The sequence below is a fragment of the Gymnoscopelus microlampas genome (genome assembly GCF_963454915.1).
Source record: "Gymnoscopelus microlampas genome assembly, chromosome: 8".
NCBI classification, from domain to species: domain Eukaryota; kingdom Metazoa; phylum Chordata; class Actinopteri; order Myctophiformes; family Myctophidae; genus Gymnoscopelus; species Gymnoscopelus microlampas.
In genome coordinates, this window is record NC_139945.1 from 14,618,340 (window position 1) to 14,631,425 (window position 13,086).

Below are 13,086 nucleotides of genomic sequence, written 5' to 3' on the forward strand. Positions count from 1 at the left end.
GCTATGAGCTTGTTGTATATCTGCTAAATAAATCTTAAAATGACACGGATGCGTTCCCGGTCTTAATAGCCGAGTCAAAAATCTAAAATGACACAGATGCTTTCCCAGTTTTAATGGGAGACTGCATTTAGTGATAGGCTACAATTTCCTGAACTTATTACACTGTACTAGCTGATCAAAATGAACACACTACCTAAACAAACACTATCCGTTTGGTCATCAAAGTGCACATTACTAACGATTGTTTCTCAAAATGTCCTTGTGTATAAACATCCCCACATACCGTCAGTATCTAGTTATTCAGTCAAAAGTGATTGTGGTATTAGAGTGTCAACATAATGCCATTCCCAGCCCAAGTTTTCAGTCAATAACACAGGCAGTATTTGGGCTGTATTTACACACATGGTACGTCTCAAAAGGTTAGCCTTGAGTGACTGCCATCTTCATGCTTTATTCGTTGAAGCACATGTCGAGCTATTCGGTTCTTAAGTCTGACGTCATTTTGTAGTCCGACGTCACGTCCGGGTCCAAAAGGAACCAGCGCCGTCCACTCTTCATTGTAAACAAACATGTTGGAAGCCGTAAATCTTTTTACAATAACCTCCTTTTTCAGAAATGAACCATTGAGGGTTAATAAGGGTCTTAATGCTAATATCATAGACAGTAAAAAGTAGGCTAATATATATATATATATATAACAACTACCTCTTCTTTTTGTCGTTGCCAGGAAAGCGGTAGAATGACACTTTAGTCGTTATTTTAGTCTCAGATCTGTTAAAACAGCAGGGGACACAGCACTGCGCATATTGGGAAAATACACACTTGGACCCGGAAGTTATTCTAGCGGGGCGCAACGTCACTTCTTAACAACCGAATAGGATTATGAAGAATCTACAAGCTCAAGTCAAGCATAGATAGTGCTACGAGTACATCCGGAGGAGGGGGAGTGTGTGTGTGTGCGGGGAGGGAGGGTGATGCTGCCGACAAGCACTGATTAAAAACAAAATACTATAACGAATCAAAAAGCTACTCAACAGTCAACACCACCATGTTGACGGGAGAACAAACATGTCCCAAGGAGCAAAGCGCCGGGGGAAACGGAGCATATGTCCTTGAACTTAATTATGACGTAGCGCATGCGCCCCTAAACCTTGCAGTGATCTGGCTTATCTGTTGGCTTTAGCCACTCCCCCTCCTGCTTAAGCTTAAACAAAGTCAGTTTACGGCCAATGAACTGGAGATTCAGGAGAGCTACTGCTACAGTAGAAGTGCAGCAAGAGATTAGCCTGGCATTACTGACTGGCTTTAGATGAGGGTGGTGGTGGTGGTGGTGACAGGCTGCTTCGACAACATAATCATAACAACAACATAATCTATACATATTTTGGACATGTCATTATAGGGTAAAAGTTAAAACAAATATCCAAAGATTTCAAATATAGTGACAATAGCGGATCTACGCATCATGATTATTATACTATTCAAAAAATGTAATCGATAGAATAATTGCTAAGAAAATAATCGACCGTTGCAGCCCTAAACCGTTATTGTGTCTGGTGGCAGTGAACGGTATTAAGGCTGTCAAGTAGGTGCAGGGAGTGGGGTCACACACCTTTGGCCCCTGGGGTAAACTAAACAGAAGGCGGAGGATTTCAGGATTATACTCTAATGATGACAATGTTCCTGTAGACGTGAGGATCCACAGGCTTTGGGGGCATATTATAAACAAAGTCAATTTATTAAATCTGAATTGAATAGTCCACCTTTGAATCACCTGTAATTGTCTACAGTGGCTGTGTGAGTGCCATCTCCCCAATGATAAAAACACAAGCACGGGTAGCAATACTAATCATAGCAGGCTACTATTAGAATCTTTAAGCTTTGTAACTCATTCCCCCCGTCTGCTGTGGATGAATGAGAATTCACTCATTACTGCGCAGTGCTTTTGTTTCAGTGAGACAAGCAAAATAGTATCTATCCAAATTAGCACCACATCTGTTTTTGCTCCGACTGTGGCTCAGGTCACATTTGACTGTCACTTTAGATAGCAGCCAGTAACCTGAAACCAACTGTTTTTCAGTTACAGATTTCATTTTGCAGGCAGTGAGGGGACACCTGGGACTGAATCACACAAGGGTATACAGACAAGACAACATGTTTACACTGTCAAGTGTCATGAGTTGGAACAACAGCATAGATGGCCTTGGTGATGATGATAAGGATTTAAAAATCAAGGCTTTACTTTTGTGGAACAACAGCATAGATGGCCTTGGTGATGATGATAAGGATTTAAAAATCAAGGCTTTACTTTTGTGTAAGTGTTCATCCATCCATCAATCATCATCAACCATGTTAAGAGACCTAGAAAATGTGGAGACATGCTGTCCTGTGACTAACTGTCGCTACAAACCAAACATATGTTGACTTCAGAACCTTTCCTCCTGTGATGATGCATTGAATGCTTTATTAACAGTTTGCCGATTGTACAGTGGTACGGTTAATAAAGATTGTTAAAAGGATAACACAAACAGCCCTGGGGGCTTGTTTCCATTGTGGTCCTGTGTATTCAATTCATTAAGTCATGATGATGATGATGATATGGGCCTGGCTAACTTGTTAGCTGGCTGCTCTTGGCTAAACTAGTGAACCTCGACTCTGTCTTGGGTGCAACCAATATCCATCCACCAGTTATGATCATGATCCATAATATAGCTTTGATTGAATTGGGTTATTTGCCTGTGTGTGAGAAGAGCAGCCACACATAGCCACCATGTTCTGTTGTCACCATATGGTATATAGTTACTGGCTCGTACTGTAGGTAGACAGTCCAGACCTAATGTTTACTGTGTGCGTGTGTGTGCGTGCATGCGTGCGTGTGTGTGTGTTTAAATGTCCTAAACGCTAGCTGACGCATAATGTTACACCCAATCAGCCAATGTTGACGCTAGCAAAAAAAAGTTTAATTTCCCTTCAGACATAGGTAGCATTCCTCCATTAACCACCAGAGAGGCAGACAACCAGCACGTCGTTAGCCGCTTACCTCGTCAGTCGGTCGGGCAGCAGCAGTCAGTCTCACAGTGGGGGACGTTCCTGGCGGAGCTTTCCCCCCCGCCCCGCACACACACACAGAGAGACGATCAGATAAGCAGCCTGCCCTGCAGTTTCAGCACCGCCGATATGGACAGCTAGCCTTAGCTTAGCTCAATAGCCATAAAGCTAAACAACAAGCCCCAGCCAAGTCAACGGGGGAGGAGGAGGAACATTGAAGAAGCAGCTAGCCTAATGCTAACCTAGCTTAATAGTTTATAACGCGAGATGGGAGCTTTTCTTTTCCTCCTCTCTCTCTCTCTCTCTCTCTCTCTTCTCTTCCTCCGGGTCTTCTTGTCAACCCTCGTAGAGTGCGGCTCAGTAGCGGATCCTTCCTTCCTTCCTTCCTTTCCTTCCGTGCAAACAAACCAGGGCTAAAAGACAAGACGTGACGCTTCGGAGATAAATAGCTTTTTAATCGCCGATGTGTTCTATACGGTTGTTGTTTCCAGCCATGCAGCAGCCCTGTGTTGCTCTGTCTGCTGCTGAAGCTTCACCACCGACAATACAACAAGCCTGGACGGTCGCCATCACTTACAGGAACTACTTGCGCATGCGCTGTACTCAGTAGTACGCCACCAGCATGACGTCTTCCTCTTCCCTAAGGCAGCGTTGTTCTCAAACTTGGGGTCCGGGGAACCCCCTTATACCTCTATGGCAGTGGTTCTCAAACTTTTTCATGTCAAGGACCCCCAAATTGACACTTATTAGCCTGCGGACCCCCATTTCAAAAGATATGCCAGGGACCCCCATAAGAGAAGATTTATACGGCTCTTTTTTAATTTCAAGGACCCCCAGTTTGACATGCATTAGGCTACGGACCCCGATTTAATGGCATTTCTATCACTTGGACCGCAATTTATATTGTAAAATCTATGTCAATTTAACTCTGAGAGTGTACAAATGGATTTGGTTCCATTTGTACACTCAGAGTTAGAGGCCCATAAGGGTCCATTTGGTGCCTAATCTATCATTTAGCTGGGGACCCCCTGGAACTCCCTCAAGGACCCCTGGGGGTCCCCGGACCCCACTTAGAGAACCAATGCTCTATGGGACCCCCCCCCCCCCCCCCCCTGGGGTCCTTGGGGTGGTTCCAGGTGGTCCCCAGCAGCAAAATAGTTAAATAATAATACTAATCATTAAAAGGTAATATAGCATCAAAATCAGTTTGACCACTTTGACACTAAATTCAGACCCTCCAGGAAAACGCGGGCAAAAATCCTATTATGCGGGCTAAAATCCTTGATTTTGCATGAAACATGAGGGTTTTGTATGTGATTTTATGTGGTGAAATTGCGGGAAGTTGCGAAAAATATGCGGAAAAGTGCGAAATATGTGGAACGTTTCAAAATATGCAAAATATGCAGGAAGTTTGTGCAGAAATATGCGATTATACGCAATTTTGGCAAAAAGATTACCCCCGCTTAATCTGCGCCATTTGGCTGATTTTGCGATATTAAAGTATGCGATCGCATAATCGTATTTTTCTGGAGGGTCTAAGACATTGAGAATAGCCGAACTACAAGTTCACAACGCATTGTAATGCGAGGTATTGTGAGCTTGTAGATCTGCTTTTTATATCTTGAAACTACTACTACTGATATGAGCACTGAACAATAAATAGAAAACATTACAGAGCGAGCGATGGAGACTGGATTATGTCGCTACTACAATACCCAATAGGGCATAGCAGTGGCGGCCATTTTCTGGTTCCACTTCAAAATAGTCAATGCATTTTTCCCATTGACATTTCCAAAAATATTTATATCAATTATTTTAAGCCTAGAATCAAGCCATCCAGGGTCCTGGTAAATCATGACCCTAAAACGTTTGATTCTGTGAAAAAACGTTTTTGAAAACGGCAAAACAAAGGGTATTTATTAAAATATAGTATATCATATAATTAAATATACATTTTTAAAAAATCACAGAAATAAATGTTTTATGGTCATGATTCACCAGGACCCTGGATGGCTTGATTCTAGGCTTAAATGAATTGATATAAATATTTTTGGAAATGTCAATGGGAAAATGCATTGACTATTTTGAAGTGGAACCAGAAAATGGCCACCACTGCTATGCCCTATAAACCCTGCCTGCATAATGCAGCCAAAACATGGTTGGTTATGCAACAATCTGATAGGAAAACTATAAACTGTAATCTAACTGTAAACTGTAAATTGTTGACTTATATGATCATGGATCTTGATTTCCAGTGCTTTTAACTGGCAAACTGTGGGGGATATGAACTTGAATGTACTGCAGGATCAGAATTCTAACAATATGCAAAAAGAAAAGAAGAGAAAGAAATACAGTCCCTTTTGGAGTTTTGGCACTTTTGAAATAATCTATCATGTAAAGAATGATAGCCAGCACTCATGTTCTGTGCATCCAGGTACTTCTTATTTTATTTGCAAAATAGGCAACATGACATGTAGGCAGTGGTGTAAAGTAACTAAGTACATTTACTCAAATTACAATTTCACTTCACTGGAATATTTCCAATGTTCATTACTTTTACTTTGTAGCTTGAGATTATTGCAAAACATAGCCTACATTAACCACTTCAGCCCTACTTATACTTCAGATATTTGAAAATAGTCGATCTACAAGAAGTATATTTTGATGCCAATACTTTTGTACTAAAACAGAGTATTTCTTCATTTTATAATGAAGAAATACTCTGTTACAAATAAAAGTCGAGGTATTAATACTTTTCTTAAGTAAAACATGTGAGTACATCTTCCACCACTGGTTTTTGGTATAGTTTTTATGTTACTGGAGTTGTGCTCGCAGTGTGACCTTTGAAATAGCGACATCCATTAATAATTTGATCAACCAAAATATTTGTCAAATTACAAATGTATGTAAAAGAAAATGGATCTGTGCTTCCTAAATTATCCTAAATAAGATAAAACATGTTAAATTCTGCCACAAAAAGTGTAAGCAAATCATAGATCACACAGTATGAGAATGACTATGTTTGGTATAGTAAATAGTCGCTGTTGGGTGGAAATCTCAAAAACTGTCCAAAACTGTAACTTTTCAGGATTCGAATAAAAAAATAACAAAATTAACAGATCTACAAGCTCAAAAGCTTCGAGCTTGCAGATCTGCTACGTGCTACGTTTGATGCTTTTGTGTGACACTGTGCTATGATCAAGTTGGCATTAAACTTAACACAAAAAGTTAGGGTATGGAGTTAAGAGTGCAAACTAAATGGTGCATTTATACTGCAGGATGGCAGAGGAAACCAGGGCTGGGGTAGGTAACCCTATCAAAAGAGCTAAAAATCAAAATCTGTCTGGAGCCGCAAAGTTTGCTTTATTCATTTGTGTGTGCTTTTTCTCGTCTTTCAATATTACTTTTGTATTGTTTGCTAATTTCTCAAAGCAGATCAAGTATACCAGTAAGCCAACAGTGTTGGTGGTGAAAGCAAACAAAACAAAATGTCAAGCATTCATAAATTCTTTATATTCCTTCAATAATTAGTTTCTTATTTTTATCTGGTGAATAGGTGACACTTAGGAAAATGTAAGAATAACTACGCTACAATAATGAATAATGATTAAAATGTTAAAAAAAAAGGACACTTCAACAAGCTGACAGGAGGAGTCAGCGATTGGAACGGGAACTTTCCGATTCCATGGCCGCGGCTCTACCTTCTGGCCACTGTGTCTAGTGTCTACCAACCATACATCCAAGACCTCTACACCCAGATGATCATCAAGGATCCCAATCACCCCAGTAGTGGACTGTTCATGACCCAATCCAGCAGTCTCAGCTACTCTCAGGCCATCTCTCTCTCTCTCTCTCTCTCTCTCTCTCTCTCTCTCTCTCTCTCTCTCTCTCTCTCTCTCTCTCTATTTCTCTGTATCCCTCTCTCTCACTCACACACACACACACACACACACACACACACACACGCACACACGCGCGCACACACACACACACACACACACACACACACACACACACACACACACACACACACACACACACACACACACACACACACACACACACACACACACACCACACACTTACTTTTATTCTAACTTATTTGTTATTTGTAATCTTTTTCACAGTGTTGAGGAAAGCTTGGCACACAATAATTGCGCTACGTGCACAGTTGCTACCAGCTGGCTTGTATGTGCATGTGACAATAAAGCACATTGAACCTTGCCCAAGTTTCCCAGTTAAGCATGCCCGCTTCTTGCCCATGGATTATTTGGAAGGGCAATACACCAAAATTCCTTGAAGCAATAAATGCAAAAGCGTATGGTGGTGGCTCTTATCAAGTCCAATGGCATAATGGATTATATTAAGTATCAGGACATTTTAATGTTGCTCCCACTGACCAAAATCTCAGAGTCTTGGCTGCAAGTGAACCTTTCAACAAGAAAATGCCGCCCTACACAGGTCAAACACAACACAAAACAAAGGTTCTGTCCATTTCTGACAGTTCTAAAACAGAAACATAAGGATATAAGATAAGATAAATCTTTGAGCCCGGGAGAGAACTTCAGGTACCATAGCAACAACAGCAGTGAGAATGAAAACACAAGAAGAGACAGGTAAGATAAAGTAAAAAAGTAACATACTGTACATGAAATATATGATACAGCAAAGGTGATATGATTCTAAAACGCAACAGATATAAATGCAACAGATCTCTGAATGAGCAGAATATGAATTAATATACAGTATATATGAATACCTATATATATATAGTACCTAGTACGTACAGTGTCTGGTATCTTTACAGTCATATTCAGCAACATGAGTGGTGTTAGATGTGTGCTTTACTGTCACATTCTTTTAACAATTTCAGATAAGTGAAGTCTGTAATACCTAACCATGATCAAATATTTTGCTGGTGATCAGTGTACTGTACACCATAGTGATTTTGTATTTTCTTTCCTTTTTCTTCAAATCATGTTTTACATTCATTTTCCCATTTTCAATCATTTTCTCAGGAAAATATTTAAATGCGTTTTGTGCTTCACCAGTTTAATCTTGAAGTAGCGTTAAAGTATACTCTATAAGATTAAGTATCACTTAGTCAATATTCCTGCCTTTTCTAGAGCTTGTTATACACAAACAAAATAAAACTAAACAATACAACAAACTAAACAAAACAAAATGATCACCTCTGAACATTATCATGACATTGATGTAGTTTGGCAGAGCTTTAGGGACATTTTGTTCTCTGTCTCCATCTACTGGAGTGTATGTCAATTGTACATTGTATGTAGGAAAGCCAACTTTCCCACTATAGGCAATAACAGGTCTGCCAACTAGAGGTGAAAGGTTTGTCAGACAGGTATCAAGAGAGACAGTGCTGTGCTGGTTGTTAGTGTTTATTGATGAATAAATACTAGTTTTTCAGTCTGATATATTGTGGGATGGACCCAAATTCTACTGCTGCTACGGTCCATAAATTACACATTACCCATACCAGATTAAATTTAAAAAATAAATTAAATCAATTTAATGTAGCATTTCAGTCACTACTGACATTACAGGATAATGACAAATGAAAAAGGTGCATGTATATACGGTATAAGGCTCACAAATGCAAAAGGTCAATATATCATCTACAAAAATGATTAGCCCAGGGCCACATGCTGATTTAACCCGGCCCTGGGCCTGCGTATGACTCATGACAAGCATTTGTGTTCATGACTCACTGAATGTTCTCAAGAACAGTTCTGTATCTGACTCATCATTAAATATATATTTAATGATGATTGCAGCTGCAGAATGCTGTTGCCTGAGCATTCAAAGTTGGATTCAAACCTTGCTTCTGGCTGGTTGTATTTAATCTTTCTTATTAGTTAGAGTTCTGATCACGTATCCTAAAATAAATTGGTGGGGAAGTTCTTGAAACATTTAGAATTGATGTGTAATGTCCATATCTCATGTGAAATGTTTGTGTCACAATCTGTATGGATATGCACACTGGGGGAGATCTTCTTGCATAACTCAGATTATTTACTGGAAAAGGTCAAGGGGAGGTCTGGATGAGAGCAGCAGAAAGAGTTGTGGAGGATCCCATTCCCACCTCAGTTTGGTTGGACCTAGAAAAGTTACAGACTTCTGGTTCATTGCTGGCCGGGCCTCTTATCTTGCGAGAATGAAAACAGTTGGCAGTCTAACAACAACCCTATAATTTGCAATACATGCCTCCCTGGGAATGGGACCTCCCTGGGAATAAAAAATGTGGGTGATTTATATGAGGGCTCATCGCTTTTATCAAAACTTCAATCAAAAATATGGTCTTCACAGGCAGCATTTGTTTAGATACCTCCAAATTCAAAGACTTCATTACTAAAGAAACAACTTGTGGTATTATTGCCACAGCATCAGAGGTAGAGCAATCATTTCTTCAAGGGCAAAGCAAAGAAATCCATATAACCGTTTATAATCAGCTATGCTGGGATCATATGTAAAATGTACAGAAGGTTACCCAGATATGGCTAAATGAATTAGGAGTAAACATTGTGGGATGTCATATGGGGCGTGTAAAGAAACTTTCAGACCAGTTTAAAGTCCTGCACCATTGCAAATCTCTGCTAATAAAAGACATAGCACGAACCCAAAGCTATCACCTCCGTGCCTAGAATGTAAAATCTCATTATGGGACCTACACTCATTGTGTCTGGTCTTGTCCTAAAATACAGGCATATTGGATGGATTTTTTGCAAGATATGCCAAGATATATAAGACATTGGGTGTGGTTTTGCATATGAACCCTCTCTCTTTGCTTCTGGGTCATCCGATTCAAGATGCAACTATTGTTGCTAGCACCGGTAGGCTGTTTGACATCCTTGCATATGCTGCTAGAAAGAATATCTTTATGTCTTGGTTGGATAAAAGAAAAACCTCCTTCTAAAACTGGTTGGCATAGGATGGTTTTAAAAAAAAATACTTGACCTGTATGCTTCACTCTTCCAATGGACAGTTCATGAAGGTGGGCTCCATTCCTTAGGTTTTCTACACAGTGGCTTCAATACTTTCAAGTGTTTTTCTTGACTAGCTGTATATTGCAAAGTTCTGTGCCTTGTTTATTGGCAGCTGTTTTTCCCCTAATAATATCATTGACCCTCATTTTGTATGTCCATGGCAAAATTTTAATTTTGACAAAAAACATCCATCATAAGCCAACGAGGTGATGTCCCCTGGTCATTCTTCTAGAACAGTGGTTCTCAAAGTGGGGTCTGGGTCCTTGGGGTTCCGGGGGGTCCCAAGCAAAGATCAAAATCAGTTTCTCACAGAAAAAAAATAACAATTCAAGATTTTTTTATGAGATCTACAAGCTCGGCTATTTTCCTTTTCCCCCATTTTATCCCCGTATAATGTATTTTTAGCCTGGTAAACCATCCCAGTTGCATGAATCCACATCGTCATGCTATTGTGAATTCACACGACCGGGATTTACCAGGCTAGTATATTTTTGAGGAAATAGCCAGTGTAACAGGGCGGTATAAGGACTGGTAGCCAACTACGCCACCTAGGGAATTGCGCCCTAGGAAATATTAATTATAATATTAAGCCTACTTCAAGATACCAGTTTATATGTGACTCCTCACACAGTTTGTTGTACAAGTTAGCAAAAGTACAAAAAGCTTTATTTTAATTAACAATTTAATATCATCAGTTATCAATAAAAAGATAATGCATTCAATGGGAGAAGAGTAGTCACAACAGTTAGTGTTAACAATAAACTATACTGTGCATAATGCATATATGGGTCAGTGCTGGGGGAAGATGGGCAGGCCGACCGGCCCAGGGTAGTGGCATCCCAATATCACAGGCACACAGCAAACCAAAACAACAAAAACTAGAAAAAGTGCTCCTCGGAGCACAACTCTCCGCCAGAAGACTTGTGTTGGTTCGAAGGTCGCGAAGGTCGCTATCCCTCTTGTATATGTAAGTGTCCTATCCATCCTGTCTGGGTAAGTGTCCTCTTCCGTTCATTCTGTGTAAGTGTCCTATCCCTCCTGTCCTATCCGTCCTGTCTATGTAAGTGTCATATCCCTCCAGTCTATATAAGTGTCCTATCTGTCCTATCTGTCCAATAAGACAGATAGGAACAATTGGACCGCGACTACTTGACTACTTCCGGTTCGAAGGTCTGGGAGTGAGCTAGTGGCCGGATTTTCGGTATTGGAATCTGGCTTATCACAGTGACACATGTATTTATAGGTCGCTATCCCTCTTGTATATGTAAGTGTCCTATCCAACCTGTCTGGGTAAGTGTCCTCTTCCGTTCTGTCTGTGTGAGTGTCCTATCCCTCCTGTCTGTATAAGTGTCCTATGTCATATCCCTCCTGTCTATATAAATGTCCTATCTGTCCTATCTGCCAATTATGTATCAGCCATGCAGCCATTTCATGGTTCCCGTCTTACCTCACTCTGACAGTGGCGGAGACACTGTCAGAGTGATGCCATGTATATATAGGCCCGGTGGCGTCACTAGCCAATCAGATCACAGTATTTCACGTGTCACGTGAGGCTTAACCAATCGGTGTGTCATGTTTAGAAAGTGAAAACGCAGTGATAACAATACTCTCCTGGCGGAGAGTAATAATTGGTAATAGCAAAACAGAAAAGGAGGGGTTACCACTACCACTGCAGCGGCTGTCACCTGGTCCCAACGAGGATCCCCACACCAGTCCTGCAATGGGAACAGTAGTTATTTACTCACAGAATATATTAAAATGACATACTTTTCAGATACAGTTACCAGAGGTAAAAGGAAGCGTCTGTTATAGGCCGAGGTGCCCAATAGTCTCATACAAAATAACGTAATAAACCCAAAACAATAATTCACAAATAATAAAGAAATGAATCAATAATGCTCTGGCGGTTAAGCCGGAGTTTGAGGAGCGAGGTGACAATGGATGGGCAACCACCTTTAAATCATATTAGGCAATAATATCAAGCAGCAAGGCTATTGTGTGGTCACACTTGTCCCCCGTCACCGTAGGCCGTTTTATGAATGGGAGTGTGTGTAGAATTGAGCCCAACAAGGGCTGACGTTCTCAATCTCGACGGTGAAACTTCACCCAACAAAGCAGCAGTTGTGTCACCGGCCCTGAAATTACAGGCGGCCGTGTTAACCTACTATAGAGCCATGAGCTGCTGGTGATCACGTTACCTCAAGTGTCTCAAACTAAAGATATTAAGACTTTTATTGCTAGAAGGATACATTCCAGATAATGTAAAGAGTGCTGCATTCATCCCAAACAGAAACCTGTTCATTAATTGCAATATATATCAGAGGCCATTGGAGACACTACAACATTGCTCACATACACCCCTATATGGACGTGTTTAAAATGTGTCAGTTCTCTTACTTTGGAAATCTATTTTAGAAAATTCTAATTTAATTGTGTCAATTTACAAACACCAATGTAGGTTGACTGAATATCTGACACTTTACAAAAAGCAGAAGCTCCTCATTGAGACTCTTTGGGTGCTCTGTCTGTAGTGCGTGCTGTGTGGATCCAGTAGACCTCCCTCTGGAGTAATGCTTTGTCCCTATCACCACCTCTCTTTAAGGGGCTGACCATCTCTATCCCCTGAAACCTCAGTGTGCAGACATCATGACCCGCAGCAGCATTGACATGCCTGGCGACCGATGATCTCTCATCATTGTTCCGGATGGAGCTCTTGTGTTCTGAAAATCTAGTTTGAATTTCTCTAATGGTTTTACCTACATAACGTAACCCACAAGGGCATTTTAAAAGATACACAACATGTTTTGTTTTGCATGAAATCCTACCTTTGACAGAATTTTTTTTTTTTTACCAGAATGCGGATGTAAAAATGACTCACTCTTAATCATGGCATTGCAATGTATACAGTTATGGCAGGGGAAAATACCAGAGGGTAAAGTTGACATAAAGTGTTGAGGAGGATTATAGAGGTCAGCTGTGACAAGTGTGACTCTCAAGTTTTTGGCCCTCTTGTGGGCAAACTCTGAAAACT

At 40.5% G+C, this 13,086-nt stretch overlaps 1 protein-coding gene across 2 annotated transcripts in view; it reads right to left on the reverse strand.

Annotated features, from left to right (window-relative positions):
* fndc3a (fibronectin type III domain containing 3A) overlaps positions 1-3,597 on the reverse strand; it is a 120,200-nt gene extending 116,603 nt beyond the window's left edge. For both annotated transcript variants that reach the window (XM_084065219.1, XM_084065220.1), the window contains exon 1: positions 3,041-3,597. The gene's annotated coding sequence lies outside the window, so the exon portion shown is untranslated. The remainder of the gene's footprint in view (positions 1-3,040) is intronic.
* Positions 3,598-13,086: the final 9,489 nt, after the last annotated feature.